A 22,028-nucleotide genomic window follows, 5' to 3' on the forward strand; every position below is an offset into this window, starting at 1 on the left:
ATATGATTCGTGGAGGTCACAATGGTCGAATACCCAGTGGTCGAGGGCCAAGTAGAAGTCGTGGGACATCATTAGGTAGATGTCTTTGTGTTATATTTAAATTTAAAAATTTATTATGTTTTTGCTTATATGTTGATATAAAATTGTTACTTGTTAATCTTCTTTATAGGATCTCAGCTCTGTGATAGCCAGTCTCGGCCTTCGTCTTTACGTAATGCTTCAATAGGTATATCATTTAAATAAATGAACAGTTGATTAGTTTATATGTGCATTGTATGAATTTCTAACTCGTTGTTCTGTAGAGGATATTTTGCCGGCACATGACCCACTTACACCAGCTACTCATACACATTACGAGACAACGCCGGATGCAGAGTCTTCTCAGTCTGACACACGATGACTCATTCAAATAGTATATATCGATAGTCGACCATAAGTATTACATTGTCACTTGTCCAATACTTATCTTATAAATAATGTGTATCGATAGTCGATTGTTAATGTATATTAATTCATGTGCAGTGCGAGGTTCGAGCCATAAGAAGTAATACAAGAAATTATATATATATTATCAAATTTATAAGTATTTCTGTGATACTTTCTAATTGATTTTTTATCATTTAATCGTGTAGGAAGCCAAAAAAAGAGGCATTGTGCCTTACAAGGATGTGTTTGTTGAAACACATAAATGTAAGACCACGGAAGAGTTCGTATTAGAGAAGGCGAGAGCGACAATGGTATATATTTATTATATTAATAAATATTGTAATATACAAGTTACCATGAATTACATTATCATAAATATTATAATTATTAATTATTAATTCATACTGTAATCATTACTTTATAGGAGTCATACGAGCAGCAGATGGTAGAGCGATACAACGATGACTTCACTCAACATCCGCCTTTTGATCCTGCAGCATGGGTGACTACAACCGGTGAACCCAAAAAGGATCGTGTGTTCAAATTTGAGAGTAATATGAACACCACACCAATCGTTGCCTCCTCCAGTCAGGGTTCTCAGAGTTCTCCCGTCAGCATCAACTCCTAACCTCCGATTGACCCTGCTAATTCTTAGGATGGTGTCCACTAGCTTGTTAAGGACACAGTGTGTGACTTTTTACATGAAACCATTTTTGACGTTGTCTGTAATGAGTTGTGCAATATTTTTTGAGATAGGAGAGCTTCGTTTGTATTCAACATGAGCTCTGGTGCCCGTCAGGTATGAATGATTGAAATACTATGAATTTTTATTGCTAGCATTAAAACACATGTATGCATGATTGAATCACTATAAAAAAAATTGACTGCCTTAAAACACATATATGCATGATTGAATCACTATGAATTTTTATTGCTAGCATTAGAACACATGTATGCATGATTTCATCATTATGAAAGTTTTTTTACTGCCTTATAACATATATATGCATGATTGAATCACTATAAAAGTTTTTTTTACAACCTTAGAGCACATATATGCATGCTTGAATCACTATGGCATTCTTTTGATAACCTTAGAACACATAACTGCATGATTGAATTACTATAAATTTTTTTGGTCAGCCTTCATTAGAACAAATATATAAATGATTGAGTCAGTATGAAAATTTTTTGACTGCCTTATAACACATATATGCATGATTGAATCACTATGGAAGTTTTTTGACAACCTTAGAACACATATAAGCATGATTTCATCACTATGAATTTTTTTTTACAACCTCTGAATTATGTTAATGTCCTTCACTTTATTGCTAGTCTATGTATCATTCAGCTATGTTACTTTGATTGTCTTAGATTAGGTGCATTGCATATAATTTATTTCATTATATTTTGTTTATCAATACTAATATTTCGGTTCTCTTGTAGGATGTTGGAGATGATCAATGTAGAGGAGCTGATTAAGGCATGGATGGAGGGGCAGATCGAGACAATGAAGAGGACGATTATCCGAATCTTGGTGAGGATTAGCTTCATCTGTTGAATTTGTTTCAAACGAAACTCTTTGTATATGTTCACTTGTAACAAATTTGAATTTGGCGAGGATTATACTGGGTTGTTAATTTTGTTTCACTTATAACTTGTGTTAAATTTGCTTCACCTACTTTGTATTTATATTTTTTATGTGTACTTTATTTTTTATACACAGGATATATAAATTGTATAACGAGAAATTTTTTCTTGATATTTATATTTCAAACAAATTTTTTTATTTTTTATTTATTTTTACGATGGATTAGTGATGGATAATATCCATCGCTAATTAGTATCGGCCTCCAATTTAGCAGAGAATTAGGAACAAATATTTATCTATCACAAAACTGAATCGGCTGATGTTTTGTGATGGATTATAATATGTCGCAAATTCATCACTATAATAGCGACGGAATTAGTGATAGATGTTTATCTGTCGCAAAACCAAATCTCTATGAATTAGCGATGGCCTCATGATGAATCATGACATTCACTAATCCGTCACAAATTAGCGATGAAAGTAGCAATAGATATGTTTCATCGCTAATTAGCGACTAAAAAATTATGATGAAAGTTATCCGTCGCTAATCCGCAAATTTCTTGTAGTGTCATAAGCACACAAAAAAATGATGAAGCATCACCATTTGATTGTGTGTGTTCAATGATGACACTTCGTCTGACAGACGGGTTACTATATATATACTATAAAGAAATAATGTATATATTCAGGTGTCATAAAGAAACCAAACAATACTTTATGTAATTGGACATGCATGGTATTATGAGACAAGATGACACTGATGGGGCCAACTGGCCATACAAGTGATGTTAAGAATAGCAAGGGGTTGTTTGATCCCCTGTCCCCGTGCAATTTCAAACAAAAATTGTGCTGAAAACATGGGGATATATTGTCATGTCTTTATTTTTACTGTGATTTTCACTCCACTCCATATTATGGTTTGAACAAGGACGCTAAGAACGTTATTTTAAAAAAGCAGGTGTGAGGAGTCTCCCAACTCTCTCTCTCTCTCTCTCTCTCTCTCTCTTGCAGCCAGGCGGTGCCAAGGGTCAATAGTGCTGGTGGTGAGGCAGGCATTAAGTCACATTTTTCTTCTTTCTTTTCCTTTTCTTTGTTAGTCTCTCTATCTCTCCCTTTTCTTCTTTCTTCCCCTTTTTTGTTTTTTTTTTCTTTCTCTTTTCTTTTTTCTTCTTCGTTCTTCATTCTTTTTCTTTTTCTTAAGGTTTTGATTATTTTTTTCATTAATTAGAGTTTTTTTTTTATTTTTATTGATTAGGATTTTTCTTTGATTTTCATTGATTTGGGCTTTGAATCAAATTTCTTAAATTAGGACTTTTTATAGTTAATTTGATTAGGGTTTTCTTTGATTTGATTAGAGTCTTTTTCTATGATTAGGGTTTTGAATTAAATTTTTTTAATTAAGGCTTTTTATAGTTAATTTGATTAGGGATTTTTTTGTATCTGATTAGGGATGTTTTTTTTATTAGGGTTTGAATTAGGGCACTTTAATTTAATTTTATGGTTTGTTTTTCTTATAGTTTAGGATTCTTTGGTTTATTTATAATTTATTTTCTTGCATTTTAAGGTTTTAAGATTTAATAGGGTTTGTTAATTTGATTTTTATAATTAATTTGATTTTAAGGTTTGATATTTTTATGATAAACTTTCATGATTATATGTAATATTACATTGATTAAAGCATTTATATATCAAAAAATATCAATTTTTATTTTTTTTTCAAATGACACAAATTTTAAATATTTTTTTATTTTTAGATCCAATCCAAGATCCATATCCAAAGCTAAAATCTATAATAAACATGTTAAAATACTCATATGGTCGGGCGGATCGAGTCGTACAATCGAAAACAAAGTTATCTGATCCATTATCCGTGTATGTTCATGTTGTCCGTATTCAGCATAAAACAAATGTAGAACACAAGGTGCACAACTTTTTGTACCATCGAAACAAACGTTGGCCTTAGTACCATTGTTACATAATATGCTTTATGTCACTTAAGTGTAATAGCCAAGTTAACATAAAGACACAAACATAAAGATATTTTTATTTTGGTAATTGGGGACAAATGTAGCTCACAAGGGCTTTGCTCATTTGGTAAAGGTAACTGTGGAACTCAACAAGCTGATAGGATGTCAGGTTCAAGCTGGGTGTACTTTTTAGTGTGCAAGGGTTTGAGGCCTTCTATTGTACAGTGGGTGATAATGGGATTTTTTCGTTGGCCTGGCAATGCTCATGTAACTATTGACTGCAAACAATAAGTAGCTGTTTGTTTTTAAACAATTATGGATGAGGCACTAAATGTGTCTAAATAGCCGGTATGGAAAAGTGACAGTAACTTCATCCGATTCCAAACAATATTACATCCTTCCTTCATCCTGACTAGCCAATCCTTCTACTACTTTGTATTATGCTTGTTGTTGGTGTTGCCGATGATGGTCGTTGATATCATTTAAGTGTTAAGAGGATGGATACTATCATGCATGCGTTCTATGTCCAGAATCCAACGTGGGTACAGAGTCTCATAATAGAATCATCTCACAGTCTCACATGACTGAGTCCCAGTGAGATAAGATCTCTCAGCAGCATGAGGTATCTTCACATTGAGACTCTGGATCAGAAGATGGCACTTTGCCCAGTAAGACTTTTTTTTATCAGGAAAACCGTTCAAGTATGTACTCCAAAAAGCTTATGAATTTTAAGTCTTTCTCCGGCTTGATTGTACTAATGAGAGGTCCAATCACATGAGAAAATTGTCTCATAGACATAGATCACGATAGACAAACATGTTTATTTATGTGTGCTTCCTCAAGAAATCAAGAGTTTGAATATTTACATTAAGATTAAGAATACAAAGTTTTCTTCTTATGATATTTGAACTACAATAAAATAAGACAATGTTGGAACTTTAATGCTCCAATGCAGGATTACTGGAGTGAAGAACATGCTGTTACGCTCGAAATCACCAGAGAGGTCTGCAGTCTCAACTCTTTCACAGTTTGAATGTCTTTTTGTAATTGTACCATTACTTTTCTGTGTATGTCTGTGTACATGTATCATACCCTTTCACTGCATTCATAGTTGTATAAAGAGTTCAAGTTTGAGACACATCTCTTTGAGAAATTTCTTCATCCCTCAAGAGACACGTCTCTTTGTATTTGAGTATTGTGACTGATGGAATAGCCTCCAATAGTCACCTTATAGCCATATAGCCTTATATCTTCTACTTGGCCATAAGAGATTTTTTGTGTTTATATGTTTGTTCTTAACTGAAACCTTGCATACACACTTTCTAAGTGATATTTACGCATTCACCACTTAGATATATTTGAGTCTCATCTGACTTACATGTCTAGTGAAAACATCCTCAATGACTGCCTTGATTAGCGGATCTGCTACCATGTCACTTGAAGGAATATAATTCACTGTTATTCCATTTTTCATAAGCATATCATGAATATATTGATATTTAACTTTAATATGCTTACTTTTAGAGCTATCAACTCTTATTTGTATTAGTCTTATAGCAACTTTGTTGTCATAATAAAGTTGGATTGGATCCTTTGGAATGTTCAATTTCAACTCATTTAGAAAATGATTTATTCACACCCCAAATGTAGTTGCCATGTTACAAGCGATATACTCAGTTTTCTGGGTATGTTTTGCCACATACTCTTGTTTTTTGCATAACCTGCAATTGCCCCATCTCCTAACATAAATACATAACCAAAGGTGGACTTTGCTTCATCTCTATCACCAGTAAAGTCAACATCTGAGTAACCTACAAGCTTTAAACTATCTGACTGGTAGCATAACTTGAGTTCCTTAGTTTTGTTTAGATATCGAAAAATTCTATTCACTGCTTCACAGTGAGAGAACTCAAGATTACTTTGATATCTACTTACTAGACTTACAACAAAACTTAAATCATGTCTAGTATAAAGCATTGCATACATCAGGCTTCCAATTGCCTAAGCATATGGAATATTCAACTTTTTTTGTCCATCTTTTGGACAATCATTCTTACTTATTTTTGACCTTTTACTACTGGAGTACCCTTTTCCTTGATACTTTTCATTATAAATTTATTTAGAATATGATCACGATATTTTTCTTGACTTAGACATAGCAATCTCAATTTTCTATCTCTCTATATCTTAATTCCAAGGATATATAAAGCTTCACCCATATCCTTCATTTTAAATCAAGAATTTAATCATGATTTAGTCATATTTATCATGTCTATGTCATTTTTTGTAATTAATATAGCATCAACATAGAGGGATAACACAATAAGCTTACTCCCACTATTTTTGACATATACACAGTGATCCAGACTATTTGCCTTATAACTCAATTTGGTTATAACATTATGAAAAGTCAAATACCACGGTCTTGGTGACTGTTTAAGTGCATACAAGGATTTATTTAACTTATATATTTTATCCTCTTGACCTTAAATTTCAAAACCTTCTTATTGTTGTAAGAAATTTTTTAATAAAGTTTATTCTAACTAATATTTAAAAATGTAACTAGTTTTGATCCTTCTAAACTATCTTAACATGCAATGTGGTCTTTAAGTACATAAGAAGTTTAAAAAATTTGTTAAATATTAAGCACTATTTGACAAAAATAAGTAGTAGGTAGTTTTCAGAAACTCAGGACCAATTTTTTGAAATTTCAGAAAAATAAAATAAGAGATGTTTAACAAAAATCATAGAAATCTATTTCTACAACTTTCTGAGTTAAATAGAAAGTTTAGACCATTTTTCTGTAATATCAGAAAAGATCAGATGCTCTGTTTTGCAAAAATTCAATTAAGCAGAACACTTTCTGAAATTTTTGAGTTTATCAGAAAAGATAAACCACCTTTTTATAATTTTTAGAAAAGCAGAAGCCTTTCTAAGCAAAAACAAAAAAAAAATTAAAAAAGAAAATTTTCTGAGTTAAACAGAAAGATTCAACCCTTTTTATGTAATTTCAAAAAATATCAATAGTCTTTTCGTGATTATCCAGCAAACTATATATGTATATGAAATTTCCCGAGTTTAACAGAAAAGAAAGGAACCACTTTTCTGTAATTTCAAAAAAGTGGGTGTAATGATTTTCTATTTTTTTTTTCAGAAAAATCAAATTAACAAGAACCCTTTTGAAATTTTCAAGAAATTTCAATTTCAAACTGAGCTTTTTTATTATAAAAGAAAGGCTTATACGTAAAAACGAAAGGGAAACTCGATCAAGGTTTCCTTTCCATTTTTTTCTTTTTGTTCTTTTCTTTGAGAGAGAGGAATGACAACTGGAGGTTTTCTAGCATAATTTTTTGGCAACCTCCTTCGGCTTATCCGATGACACCTAGGCCAGGTAAAAACCCTTTTTTCCCTTCTTCTTCTCCTTTTTTTTCATTCGTCTGCCGCTGTAGGCAAAACTCGATGATCGGTTCGGCGACAGCACATCGCACCCTACAGCACCCGACGACCAGTCTGGCAACACCACACCACACCAGACAAGGTGACCAACAGTCACTACACGATCTTAGAGGACGAGGCCTCCGCGGGTGAGGTTTTGAGGGTTGAAAAAATCTAGCTAATCACTTCCCGACAATGGTGCCACTACTGGTACTTTTGACGGTAAATATGACCTTTGATCGAAAATGATGAGCAGTTTTGGGACTTTTTTATTTTTTAGTCCCCGCCCTCTACCGCTGCGGTCGCTCTCCGGTTTGGGGGCGGATGCCAAAAAGAAAGAGGGAAGACGACAACAATCGAACCTTCTTCCTCTCCCCTGTCCCGTTTTTTCTCTACCCGAAAAAAAAAATTAAAGAGGGCCGAACCCTTTTGCCTTTTTTTTTTGAGTTTACGCAAATCGAGAACCCTTGGTTCATCGATTTGTCTAAAATAGAAAATAAAAAATAAAACTGACTTCTTATTTTTTTATTTTCTTTATGTGCCTCTTTTTCAGTGATGAGTTCTTGACGTGAAAGGGATGTCCTGGCCTGGCATCACTGGCTTTTGATTTTTGCGTCAACATACTCGCATACACGGGCTGTCAAACCTGCTTTGATACCAATGTTGTAACTTGGATGCTCGAATGTAAAATTACAACGAATGTGAAGAACATGTTATGCTCGAAATCGTCAAACTCTCAATTCTTTCACAGTTTGAATGCTTTTATGTAACTGTAACTGTTACTTTTCTGTGTATGTTTGTATATATGTATTGTACCCTTTCATTGCATTTATAATTGTGTAAAGAGTTCAAGTTTAGAACACATTGTTACTAAAAATTCCTTCATTTCTCAAGAAACATGTCTCTTTCTAACCCCCAAAGACCTTATGGTCACGTAGCCTAACCTGATGGACGATGCACCTGTAAGTTAGCGATGTTTTGCAAATGATGCTTGGATGCACACGTCAAAAGGGCTAGAGATGCTTTCCATGACGTCCACATTCATTACCCCTCGTAACAGTCATGGCAAATGGCAATCATTTTTTGGATCTTGTGTTTCTTCACAAAACTCAGTTCAACTACTGCACAATTTTCACAATCACCCTTACCTATGATTCAACGGAGAGCCAATTTTATTAGTAGTTGAAGCAAGTTGTGTGGTCTTGGTATGGCATTCAATGGATACGTCAATTCTTAGTGAGCTTCCTAGCAACTAAATTTGCATATAACCTGTGGCTCTCTTTTTCTAATGGGAAGACGTGATATTGAAGTCAATCATAGTGTACCTCCTAAGGTGACCGAAGTAAAAAGTTGCAGATATTTTGCTACTGCAAACATTAAATGGCAAAGTAAAGTAACGTGAAACCAAGAACTGGGGAGAAAAGTAAAAAAATAGAATGAAAAGATTAAATCATATTTAGCAGAGAGAGAGAGAGAGAATTGCACATTAAAGGCGATCGAACACTACCCTTCTTCGGAATATAACCACCAGTTTTTTTTATGCAAGGAAAACCCTGGGTGAGCTCCACGAGTGTCTTTATGGAACCACCAAATTTTTTAAAAGGCTGAGACTTGAGACTGCTTAGCCTGCAAATTAAAGGGAAGGAATGTTGTTATTGGAGTGATTAAACAACATTAAATGATTCGGGTGCCTGTTCTTTAAATGAACAGAGATAAAATCCAAATTAAATCCAACACCCACTGGTCAGATTTTGCTTAAAGACAAAAGGCTGGGACACATGCACCCAGAGGCCAGAGGCAACAGAATGATGTTGACAAGAGTGGGCAGACATGAATATTTCCTTTATTATATTCTCTTTTCCACATATAGGAGAAATTTACAGCAAATTTCACACCACACTCTCCTTTCTTATGCCCCTTATTAAAATAACTATTAAAACACCTATGCTGGTTTATACACCTGCAAAACTTTACTTCCTTTTCATTGTTCAAGATCTTCCCTATATCTCCTTCCAAATTTCAGCATGACCATATTAAGTAGCCATAAATGACGTTATAATCACCATAGATTTTAATATTGCTCACACATCTATCCTTCCACAGCAATAATGATAACCATAATTCCAACTTAATGCTGGAATTCATTAAACATCTGAACCGTTGGTTGGGGAGGAGGCAACAGTTGTGCCTTTTAGTGAAAGAGCACAGGCTTCTCATAAGTCACTTTCACTAGTGACAGCAAGCACAGGCCTTGTAGTTCCGTTTCCCCTCCATAGATATAAGGGCTTTTATTCTCCTTAAATCCAAGAAGGTGATAGGTAGCTTGATTGAGAGACACAAGGACAAAAAAAAAAAAAAAAGACTTCAACTTTCTTTTTTCAAATTTTATTGCTTTTTTGACTACAAAGAAAATGACCCCCTTAAAAGAAAATTAATGTCTCGCCCTTCCTATTACCATACGGTCCATACATGGAACTTTAATTATTGATCTGGGTCCCACGTTTTGAAACTCTTTGATGGCCTACCCCCGCTCTCTATAGATAGTGTGGGGCCCATCACCCTCAGAATTTTACTGTCTTGTCTTGTCTTGTCTTGTGTGATGTGTCCATTTGGGAAACGGACGGCAGGGGCTCAATTGGGACCCACACTTCTTTGGAGTGTCGGTCGGCCCCCAGGGCTGTCGTTCAAAGCGCTCAAATTGGTGGTAAAAAGGTCGCCTTGTCTCAGACCTAACAATAGATCTTGGTATAGAAAAAAATTCATAACCATAATAAACAACTATGTAGTTTTAAATTATAGGTGGAAGCTTTGCCTACTTAGTTGGTTTATTTGTTGAGGACCGTATATTGGACTGTGTCAATTTGATATAAAAGCATGTTTTTTCTTTTGAGTCGTGAAATTTCAGTACATTATCAGTCATCCCTTGAGAAACCTACTTATATAGCAAATTACATTATCCTAAACATGTTTTTTTTTTACTAAATAAACCATGTAGATGACATATATAAAGTAAAGCTTAAAAAAAAAAAAGTGAAAAACATGGTGGCTTTTTACTAGATTGTGAATTATGTTGATTGTACCAAATATTTTTACCTTGATTGCAGCAGTTCAAGCTACCACCATGATGAACTCCGTGACTAATTCTTTTTGCTGCCCTTCATTCCGAAAAGCCTCTCTCTCATGGAGAGCAGCTGGATTAGATACAAGTGTTACAATCATAGCGGGCGATTGCTTGGATCTCGTAACTGAAACATCTCAAACCAGTGATCCTTGATTACAAGATAGATAAGAATAAAAAAAATGAGTAACAAAGTCAACCCCCATGTAGTTGGGACAACACTTGATGACGATGATTGGGTTTCTTATCAGGAAAATATTTAATTTTAAATAAAATAAAATATACAAGGAACACATAAGATAATAAAATGGGTAAACACTAAGTGGGTGTTTTTTGTTGATATTTTCTTAATAATTTCTTTTTTTTTGGCAACAATAATATATGTTTTCAATATCACGATGATAAAGACATTTTTAATATAAAGGTATTGCCTACAAAGGTGAATGCCATTAAGGTGACATCACAAGTTCAAAACCCACGGGTGGTGTCTCTTGCCACAAGGTCGAAGCTGAGTGTACCCCTCACTGGGCAGAAGGAGTCCTTTAAAGATTTTACCCATAGGAGGCAAGCCAATGTGGGGTTTGTGATTTGAGGGGAGGGAGTTCACTCATGTGGCTCGCAAGGTAGTTGTGAGGGTGCCGGGATGAAGGCACGGGATCAAACCCCACCCGCTCCTCTTTCTACTTCTTTTTCTTTCATTTTTAGAAACCCTACCCTCTTCTTCTTCTTTTTTCATTCTGATGTAGGAGCGGAGCAGAAGACCTAGGTTTATAAGGATTCGTTTGAATCCATTTTGGTGTTTTTAGATATTTTTATCATTTTATTCATTTTTCGTGTTTAGGATATTTTGTAATGGATATTGAATCCCTATTATTGATTTTTATCTTAATTATGATAAGTTTTATCTTTTTAAGAGTTTATCAAATTAGGTAGTTTATTTGGTTTAGAATTTGGGAGACCTCATTTATAAAAGGATGAGAGCTTTATGTAGAATTCAGAGTTATGAGAATCCAAGTTACTTTCTTGTTAAGTTTTGATTTATTTAGTTAATTTTCAGTTATTTCTTATTTTTTTTAGTTTTTTCTATATCTACAATAGAGGTAATCATATCCCTCAATTTACATCAATTTGGTATCAGAGTTAAAGTCCAGAACATACTATCAGAACAAGCCCTCGATCGTGCAACGATGCTACTAAGTTTGCTAGGTGACTTGACAGAAGCACAAAAAACTTTCATCATAGCTTCTTTACGTGATATGAGAAGTGATATGCGCAATATAATTCAAGAGTCAAATCAAATCATGAAGATGATCAAAAGAATGACTTAAAGATTGGAAAGATTTTCTTTGTTTGAGAAAAAATTCATGTAGCACCTTAGGCATCGAAATAGCAGGAGCGACCAAGAATCAACAATCCACCAAGAAAGCATGAGCCCACCCTCATCCTAGTCTCCTCTTTTTTAGGCAGGGCAAGAGCCCATTGCCAGTAGCCTCCCTTCTGTTTGTCCAGTGGGGACCCACCCAACTGCTAGAGGTGGCCAATGGTGGATCCCTGCCCTTGTGAGCCCCAGCCTCCCTGCCCTTGCTTGGATGAGGGAAACCATGGTGGGAGCCCCCATTGTCAGACAACCAACATTTGGCAGGCATTCGCCGAACGAGACATAACGATAGGGAAAACCCTTGCGAGTGATGCCCCTTCCCACCGGAGGTGACATCAGTGTGGAAAGAGATGTGGTGGTAGTGGGAGTTTGCCCCTCCATTATCGAGTTGCAATAGAGGTGCAACTCAATGATGGAGGAGCGGTGGAGGGCACCTCCACCTACGATCGAAGCTCGATAGGACAATTTTTTGACCCTCTAACATACTGAGCCAGTTTACAAAATCAGTTTGACCCTGTTACGCTGGTGGAACCAGGTTTTATCAATACTAGACTGATTCTGGGTAGATTCAGATTGGTTCAGTTCTTCATCAGACCAAGTCGAAGGTCGTGTATATTGGTTCAGGATTTTAGACCCTGATTCGTTATTCAATTGACCCAAGTTTCCTGATTTCTTTAAGTTTTTGGGTCTAGAGCCATATTTTGAACCAATGTTTGGACTGTGGTTTGACTAAGCATGTGGTGCAGATCCTATATTCAATGATTTCTTCAAGTTGGATCAAGCTTATATTGGGGCTATTTGATCCAGATCAATATAGGGATTCATATGACTATGGATGGTTTGGGAAGAATGTCCAATGGTTTCAAATAAATATTGGAGTAAATTCAGCTCGGTTCACTCAGTTTGTGGTGTGGTACACATATCAAATTTCGTATTATGGGCCCATAACCCAGAAGGTGGAACAAGATTGGAAAAAGAGCAAGCAGGATCCTGACTTGAGGGCAAGTCTTTTCTAACCCAGGGAGAATGATGAAGGAGTAAAGCAGAAAACTCGGGTCTATAATGAACCATTTGTATCTATTTTATTATTTTTGGATATTTTTATCATTTGAATCATTTTTTATGTTTAGGGCATATTATAATGGATACTAGATCCCTATGCTTATCTATATCTTAATTAAGATAAGTTTTATCTTTTCAAGAGTTTATCAAATTAGGTAGTTTACTTGGATTAGGATTTGAAAAAACTCATTTATAAAAGAATGAGAGCTCTATGTAGAATTTAGAGTTGATATGAGAATTACAACTACTTTCTTGTTAAGTTTTCATTTATTTAATTCACTTTCAGTTATTTTCTATTTTTTCAGTTTTTCCTAGATTTACAACTATTGATAAAGAATTGTATAGAGGAGAAGGATTATCTTACCTGAATTTAGCTAAAATCCTTTTTATAAAAATATGGGGAAGCCATTTGCAAGTCTTGACCATCCTTTGCTTGAAAGAAAGGTAAATCCCAGATAGGTTCTCATTTTTCGTAGCTCAAATCACACAACTGCGGGTTTAGGTATGCAAATAAAGATTAAACATGTATAAGCACCAATTGAGAAATTAAATAAAATCAAGATAAATAAGCCAAGGATTTGGAAAGTAACTTTTTTGGACTCGAGGTTTCGTTTATTTCTTTTAGGCTCGTTTTGGTCCGACATCACTTTCGTGTAGGTACGAGGATTCTTTAATGGCTTCAGAGCAGAGTGCATGCAGGGCTTAAGTATATTCCTTCTCTAGAACCAACACTCAAGTATGTGATTTTCAGATGACCAAACTATAGTGGTGAGCCTCTATTTATAGAATTTTGCATGGGATATAGATCTAAGAATTTTTGGATTTGAATTCAACCTAAATGGATATATTTTTAAACTTATGAAAGATAAGACTCATCCAAGATGAGTTCTGCACAGGATAGGATTTAAGAATATTTTATTTTTTGGGGCTTTAGAGAGACAAGGATAAGCTTTTAGGTTGTTTTTATCCAAATAGCATGAGTGGATGGTGTTTATAGAGGTTTTCTATGGATTAAATAATGATTTTTTGGATCTCTGTGCTTAGATTGGGTCATACCTTGAATTCATTATGATAGGGTAACTTATTTTGGCTACAACTTTCTATTCAGATGTCAGATTGGGGCATCATTTGATGTGATAAAAAGTTAACATTCTTAATTTTAATTCATCTTTTAAGTAAAAAATGAGATAAAAAATGCACTCAAAGTGGGATATACCTGAAACAAGAATTTTATTGAATGAGTTACATTGTTTTCATCATAACTTTTTACTCTTATATTATATTGATCTGATTTTTAACTTATTAGAAAGCTAAGATCCTCTAGTTTAATTGATATTTTGGATAAAATCCTAAATTATGCAATTTTGGAGTTTAAAAGTTTAAGCTAGCAGAACTTATAAATGCCCCGCTTTGGCATTAAACGAATGTGGTTCAATTTATGACAAAGAGGCAGACACTTGTAGGGATCGACTAATTTTTTTGTGCCACTAGGTTGTCAAAACCTTTTTGAGCCTTATCGAATGAAGTTAGGCCAATGTTGAGATAACAGGGTTGTCAGGACCGTTTGTGGTCTTGTCGAATGAGGTTGGGCCGATTTCTGGACAATTGAATTATTGAGATCATTTTAGTGGTCTCGTCGAGCGAGGTCAGTGCCAACATCAAAAGAGAAGAGTTTAACTATCGAGACTATTATAGGTCTCACTGAGCGAGGTCGAAGCAGTTTGAGGAGAACTAGATTGTCAAGACCATTTGGTGGTCTTGCTAAGCTAGGTGAGTGCCAATGCAAAAAAAACTAGATTGTTGAAATCATTTGGTAGTCTCGTCGAACGAGGTTGGTGCTAGTATAAAAAAGAGAAAGAATTGGGATGTAGAAACCATTATGAGTCTCGCTGAATGAGGTTGGGACAATTTAGGAACCACTTTATTTGTAGTATAGAGAGAAAATGTTGGACTTAAGGCATGAGTAGCATAAGAAGAATGTAGCTATCTTTTATGCCTTTTAGACCCATTTTGATTTTTAATGACTTTTGATGCTTTTTTTTAGAATTTGTGTGAGAAAACATCAGGAGTCCTATAGCTTTTGTGACTTCATGCTCTAGTGAGGGGAATTAGGCTTACTTCAGTCAGGTGACACTGATGAAAAGGACAGAGTTTTAAGTGTACTCCTTAGACTCAAAATCCCTACAACTAGACTCGTTGGTGCATTATGATATATGCAATGAACTTTTATGACATGCACTAAGACTCATGCATTTATAGCAGAGTTAGTATCTTATGATAGTTATGAATGATTGATCATATAAGGTCAGGGATTTTTTATCTTTTATTTTTCTCAAAAGATTGACACCTTCCTGATAAGATAATTCATGTCCCTAAGATTCTCACCCATAAGACTTTCTTTGTCTTAGGTTAGATATGATTGGGAAACTCAGTTTTATCGAAAAGTTTTCTCTTCTAATTTTGTCTTAGCTTCAAGCAATTAGTTATAGAGACCTGAGATTAAGTCTCAAAGCATTTTTGTTAAGTCTAATGGTCTACGCTAAGACTTGAACTTTATAGGACTAGAACTTGATAAAAATACATTTAATTGTACCATCTGTCTTTTGGTGAGCTCCTTGGAGTCTTTGATTTTAACTTGAGAGGCCTTTATTCCTTACTTTTTCCATCCTTTGACCTGAGACCTAAAAATCATGGATTTCATAATTACTCAGTTCAAGAGGGATGCCACTATCTATCCAACCTCTGTCTCTTAAAAGTCGTATAACCGGAACCTACCACCTCACCATAGATCCAAAGGTAAGTATTAATTTTCTCGTAGCTCTCATTTTTTTTATTCCAACATTTATCCTTGAGGCAATTGTATGATCAGAATCTGCCACCATGTCATAATCCAGTGGTGAATATTGGTCTACTTTTTTTTCTGCTCTTTCAATATTTTTTCTATCGAGATAAAAGAAAGGCCTTTTAGAGAATTGACCTATAAGACAAATAGGCATTAGAGGTATTCAACTCCTGGCTCTTTTCCTAAAGAGTTTTCACAGACTCTACACTTATGCATTGGTAATGATCTCATGCCCTATAATTCATCCTTATATGCTCATGGGCTAGAACCATTGGATCAAAGTACCTTATCCTCACCGTGACACTTTCTTATCTTTTCTTAAGACTTAAATGTCTTATGTGGTAGACTCTCGGGTGCAGAGACATACTTGAAAGAATGACCATTTGGAAGAAAGCTTGATCCATTTTGGAACAAAATCCTTAACCATTAATGATCTTGTAATGATATATCTTGCATCATGATGAAGCTCTACCATCCTCTTATGACTATTGGAGTGAAGGTGAACTAGATTCTCAAGACTATTTGGGGTCTTGCCGAACGAGGCCGAACTAGTTTAAGGACAACTAGTGTGTGAAGACCGTTTATGGTCTCGTCGAAGGAGGTCAGGCAAATATTCGGGGTAACTGGAATGTGGAGACTATTGTGGGTCTCACCAAATGAGGTCGAGCCAATGTCAAAAAGGTAAATAAGGTTTTCAAGACTATTTGGGTCACATCAAATGAGATTGGGCCAGTTTGTGAGTAGTTGTTTGGATGTTTGGTTGTTGGACGTCTCCTATTCTCTAAGAGATTTGGATTTTGTATGACTTTATAATTTTATATCTCTAAGTTTTAGATAGGTTTGAACTCCTTTGACATGCCCTCACATGATTTTATCAGAAAGACATCATTAAGAATGATAAAAGAAAACAAAGAAAGGCATTTAACAAAAGCTTGCTTAGTCTTGTCAATTGAAATAACATGTTCCTGCAATGAAGATGATAGCTTGGACCCCAAAAAAAGAAAATATTTTTGCCATTTTTTGTCTTTTTTGTATTTTTTAAAGTTTTTTTATATTTTTTGATTTTTTTGAGTTTTTCAAAAATATATACAAAGTTCAGGTTTTGAAGGCTTATATGGGGCCATGGACTGATGACCCATGCAAAAGGTCTTTTCTCCTCTATACCATTGTGGTTCTGCCCTAACTTGTGGTCATCTTTCTCTAAGCATGTTGGTTGCCTTTAGTAGGAGAGGTAAAAGGACTCAAATTATTGTTTAACCTTTGTGACCTTAGGCTAAGTTCATACAGGGTGTCAACTTTGTGCCATGTGATGTGGTCTGATGATGGTAGTCCCCCTTCTGAAGTGATCTCTAATGACCTATAAGAGTTTTTTTCTTTTTGCCCATTTTCTGTTTATGCCCCTTATAGTCAGACCTTGGGCTCACACTTTGGGCACTATTGGGAGAGGCTCTCTTATACCGTGTTGATTCTAGTCCAGTCTTTTGAAGGGTTGGTATCACATGTGCAAGGCCATTTTCCATCCTTAATGTATTTTTGGATATATTGGAGGTGTCCTTTGTGATGAGAGTCATCTATCCATCTCCTGTTCTTGAAAGCCTTAGACCTTTTGGAGTGGTTTGTGGCTGGCACTTGACCCAAACTGGTTGATGTTGTGCAAATAACTGACCTTGATGCAGTGATCTTTTCTCTCTCTGGCCAAGTAGTCGGTCGTCAGTTTGTCCCTTGGATTTGGACAATGTGGGCAACACAAAAAAGTTGTCCTCTTTTGTTATGAACTTTTTGTGCTAAGACGTTGGGGGAGAAGCCTTAATGTGATTGTTGTCAGGTGAGCCCAAATAAATCACGTGTATCTGATTGATTTTTTTAGAAGTTTCTCATTTCTTCCATGAAATTCTTTTTCCTTGTACCCTTCTCCCTCCTTTAACAAATCTAGGGTACCCCAGGTAGGGGCTAGGAATAAGTATTGCATATGATGGCTTGTGGGATACAGACCATTGTGTCAATAGACGATCTTTTCTCTACGACCTTTCTTGGGAATCAATTTTCTTTTGGTTGGCAGGCTTTGACCCCATCTTCAGTAGTGTGATTCGAGAAGGGCGCCTTAAAGATGCCCATGTCATTATTGCCTTGCTTCAATTGTTCTTCGTTCATAAATAGTTTTTCATTGTCTATATAGTCCTGAATAATATGTTTTAGGACAAAGCAGTCTTCGGTGTCATGACCCACAACTCTATGGTATCTACAATATTTGGATGGATCTTTGCCCTTCATCTATAGTGGGTCTGATACCTCTGTCAACTTGACTAGGTTGTCTTGTAATAGAAGATCTAGGACTTGTGATTAAGGTTAATCAAACTTGGTGAATGTTCAGTCTTTGGTCAATTTGGAATTGTCTCTATATCCGTTCTCATTTGGCTTTTTTAGGGGTGGTCTTCTGGTTATCTACCATCTGTCCTTGACTGCTATTTTTCTTGACCTTTTGTCTCGTGACCTTCCAGTGGACTCGACTGTGCCAGAGTTGTCTGTCTCGTAACTCGCATGGAGACCTTTGCGAAACTAATGAGAGTGTCTTTCTTCAGACCAAGCTTTGAAATGTCAAGTGATTAAGATTCATCTTTTGGTAGACTCATTCGTGCTGAAACTACTTATCTCATAACTCACATGAGGACATTTACGAGACCAATGCGGGTACCAACATGAGTTGAACTAAAAAACATTAAGGTTTTTCATTTTTTTCGGCCATCCATAGACCCATAAGGATTGTCTGTATGGGCCCTTCTTTAGAATCCTCATCGAATATGATATTTGACATCATATAAGATGATATCTTATACATGGAATTACCTAGAGGTGTTTCGTCTAGGATGGATTAGATTTGGAGTTTTCAGGTTTTGGATCAAGTATTCGATATACCATAAGCAATTGGTTCACACATGTTTAAAAAGTAACGATAGATTTTTAAAATTGATAGGTACTTTAACTCTCCTCGAAAGATGTATCCATGAATCTGTGAGGTCTTTTCAGTTTCTATGGGTGAGGGCTCTGTTCTGGATTCGTCATTGATATACCCAAGCTAACTGCTTAAAGACATTGATGAATAGATTATCCGACTTTAAGGTACCACCACCAATATACCCAAGCTTACCGCTTAAGAGTACTAGTGGGAGAATCTGAAGATCCAAATGATAAGACAAGATTTTTTAAAAATTTTCAATAAAATAATGACTCTTTTCCTAAGAGAAAATGAGATATAAAAATGAGAAGCACACAATTATATCAAGCAGTATCCCAAACAAACTATAACTTGTTGAAAGTGATATTCTCTTGATTTTTATGTGACATGTATTTCCTTTAGTAAGTATTTCTAAAATATGATAGGCCTAAACCAGATATATATAAATGCACCTAATGAAAATCCTATATTCGAGATTCAAGAAAGTGCAAACCTTAAAGAGGATGCTATTATCTCCAAAAAGAAACAAAAATCATAAGATTTGGATTTTGGAGCACAAAGATATGATATTTGAAATGCCAATACCAATGAACTTTTTTGCCCCAAAATGACATAACAAAATTTTCTCAAATTTTTTACCAAGAAAAATATTTTTATGGATTTTTTCTCGACAGGAATACAATTTGCCGTTTTAGTCTTAAACCTCTTCAATTACAAAACATAGCTATTTTATCTATGATTTTGGGTTTCATAGAACCCTAAATCTTCTAAATCATGAATTTCTAAACTACAAAAGTTAAAAAAAAAACTTCCCATCGTGATCACACAAAATTATTGATAAAAAATTTATGTAGGAAAAGAATTGACTTACTCAATTTTTGCTAAAATCCTTTTTGTAAAGATGTGGGGTCACCGTTTGCAAGTCTTTACTATCGTTCGCCCAAAAGAAAGGTAAAGCCCAGAAAAGTTCTCAATTTCAGTAGCTCGAATCACACAACTGTAGGTTTAGGAAAGTAAATAAAGATTAAACGTGTATAAGCACTAATTGATAGATTAAATAAAATCAAGATAAATGAGTCAAGGATATAAAAAGTATCTTTTTCGGACTTGAGGGTCCATTTAGTTCTTTAAGGCTCTTTATGGTCCAACAACATTTCAATGAAGGTACGAAGGTTCTTCAATGAGTTTGGGATAGAGTGCAAGCAAGGCTTGAGTATGCTTCTTCTCCAGAATCAACACTTAGATATGTGATTTTCAGATGACCATACTGTAGCGGTAAGCCTATATTTATAGAATTTTGCATGAGATATAAATATAATTTTTTTTTGTTTGAATCCAACCTAAATAAATATGATTTCATTCTTATGGAAGATAAGACTTATCCACGAAGAGTTTTTCTTGGGGTAGGACTTTGGGTAAAATAAAATTTAAGAATATTTTATTTTTTTGAGTTATAGGATGACAAAGATAGGATTTTGGATAGTTTCTATCTAAAGGTTTCATAATAAAATTTTGAATCTTTATGATTAAATTTGTTGTGAAAGGGTAATTTGTTTTTTACCATAAATTGATGTACTGTTTGATGCGTTGAAAAGCTAACATTGACAAATTTAATTTATTTTTTGATAAAAAAACTAAATCTAATAGTTTTGGTGATAAAAAGTATACTCAAAGTAGGACTTACCTCAAACAAGATTTTCATTAAATAAGTTATATTATTTTTGTCATAACCTTTTAGACCGATATTATATTGTTAAGAGGTTTAGTTTGTTGAAAAGATAAGATCTCTGACAAAACTTTGAAATACCTGATCAAAATTAAGAAGCTTACGATAGTAGAGGTAATCAAAATGTAAAGCCCCCTCCGGCGAAGTCGTCGGAGGGGATAAACTTAAAAAAAAAAGAACAATTTCCCCAAAGGGGAAACCGCGTAACGAGAGGGGGTGAGGATAAACCTCACCCCCCATAATCCGTGGAAAGGGGGGGGGGGGGGCGAGGTTATCCTCAGCCTCTCACCCTGCGTGAGGGTTATAAAAACCCTCACGCAGGTCCTCCCTTCCGCACCCTGCATCGAGAGAAATCAAGAGAGAGAGAAAGAGACTCTTACCTGTGACAGCGGCAACGACGGCGACGGCAACAAGGTAAGCCCCACCCTATCTGTCTTCTTTCCTGTTTGGAGCAAAGAGGGCCGGCAGCCGTGGCTGTCGGCGAGTTTCAGAAAAAAAAAAGAGTGGGGGAAAGAGAGAGAGAGAGAGAGAGAGAGAGAAGAGAGGGGATCGACCAGCCGACCGACGCCGGTGGACGATCTCCCTGTCGGCAGGGGGAGACCGGCACCGGCCGATGCCCCGTGGATTCAAAGGGGAGGGTCGGCCGGTGGCCACCCCTTTTGGGTTTTTAAAAGAGGGGACCGGTTCGGTCCGGGTCGCGCTCAAACCAAGTTCTTTAAAAAAAAAAGGTCTGGTTCGGCCTGGGTGCGACCCAGACCGAACCGGGTTGGTCCGGGTCGCACCTAGACCGAACCGGGTCAGGTATTGGGTGAACCGGTTTGGGTCGAACCGATTCAAGCCAAACTGGTTCAGGTCGAACCGATTCAAGCCAAACCGGTTCAGGTTGAACCGGTTCAAGCCAAACCGGTTTGGTTATTTCTGGTTCAAGTAGAACCGGTTCAGACCGAATCGGGTCTGAACCGATCCGGTTGAACCAAGGTCCAAACTGAACCAGTCGGGTCTGGATCTGGATTTTTAGTCCAGACCCAGTTCAATCTAGACTTAGTTTTGTTCTAGATCCAAGACTGATCCATCTAGTTATAGACTGGATCTAAACCCAATTCAGTCTGAGTCTGGTCTAACTTAGATCAATCCAGATTAATTGGACACAGTCTGGTCCAGTTCAATCCAGACCCAAAATAAAAAAATTGAGATTCTCGATTTTTTTTATACATTGACCAGACTTAGTCTGGTTGGAACTGGACTGAATCGGTTTCAGTCAGATCTGATCTGGTCTGGGTTCACATCCAGTTCGGTTTGATCATACCAATTCGATTCAATTCAGTTCAGACCGAGTCGGTCGGCTACCGATTGAGTCAATTGGCTGCCGACCGAGACACCTTTTTTTTAGCTAGACCCAACCAATCAGAAGAGACCTCACTCGGTTTGATTTACACCAAGACAGAGTCGATCTTTTGACATAGCCTGCCGATCGGGCTAAGATTGTCGACAACCTTTGGTTGCCGACTTCCTCTCTCTCTCTCTCTC

Source organism: Nuphar pumila, chromosome 3 (assembly GCF_984573655.1).
Source record: "Nuphar pumila chromosome 3, dmNupPumi1.hap1.1, whole genome shotgun sequence".
Taxonomy (NCBI): domain Eukaryota; kingdom Viridiplantae; phylum Streptophyta; class Magnoliopsida; order Nymphaeales; family Nymphaeaceae; genus Nuphar; species Nuphar pumila.